Source organism: Tupaia chinensis, unplaced genomic scaffold, assembly GCF_000334495.1.
Source record: "Tupaia chinensis unplaced genomic scaffold, TupChi_1.0 Scaffold144336_1, whole genome shotgun sequence".
Lineage (NCBI taxonomy): Eukaryota > Metazoa > Chordata > Mammalia > Scandentia > Tupaiidae > Tupaia > Tupaia belangeri.
This window is the reverse complement of record NW_006204194.1, coordinates 313253-314038: the sequence shown is the minus strand read 5'-3', so window position 1 is coordinate 314038 and position 786 is coordinate 313253.

Below are 786 nucleotides of genomic sequence, written 5' to 3'. Positions count from 1 at the left end.
CTCCGGACACCCCTGAAGAGTTGTGATACCGTCTCCTTGCTGCTCACAGTAGACGACGCGACCCTTAAGAGTTGTGACACTGCGTCGTCTCTGTGCTGTACCGTGCTGCCCACAATAAACAGACGACGCTGTCGTCTCCGTGCTGTAACACTACGCTGCTTGCCCCGGCTCTCACTCCTTCACTCAGGAAACCCGTTCGGCTGTCCCCCCGGGTCGGGACAATGGTCCATTTAAATCTTATTTTATTTTATGTATTTATTTTTAGAGAGAGATTCTTGCTATAGGCCACATGTGCTCGCCTGAGAGACAGGAAGACAGACAGAAGTGAGAAATCACCCCCCGGAGGAATGGCCATGCCACAATCCCCTCCCCTCCATTCTCCTCCTGGGACTCTGGGCATGCATGCACACATGCCCAGTATGAGTCTCAAACCTCCAGGTCTGTAAATCAAACCACGGTTAACCATGTGGGAGTCCAGTGAAATAACCATTATGCCATCTGCTGGTCCTGGTCCATTTACATCTTAATGGCCTCAGTAGGGTCATCTGTGGTGTGGTAGTTAAAGCACCTAAATTCCACATGGCTGACTTTGTTGTTTGAATCCTGGACCTGGCATCTTATTAAACACACTGGTTTGGGGCTGGTAGGTGGCATGGTGGTTGGGGCGGCTGGACTCTTACATAGCTGACCGCGGTTGGAGTCCTGGATCTGACAGCTTGCTTTCTCACTTTCCTTCTCTCTCTCTCTCTCTGTCTCTGGTCACTGTTCTGGTTACTGGAGCTTTGT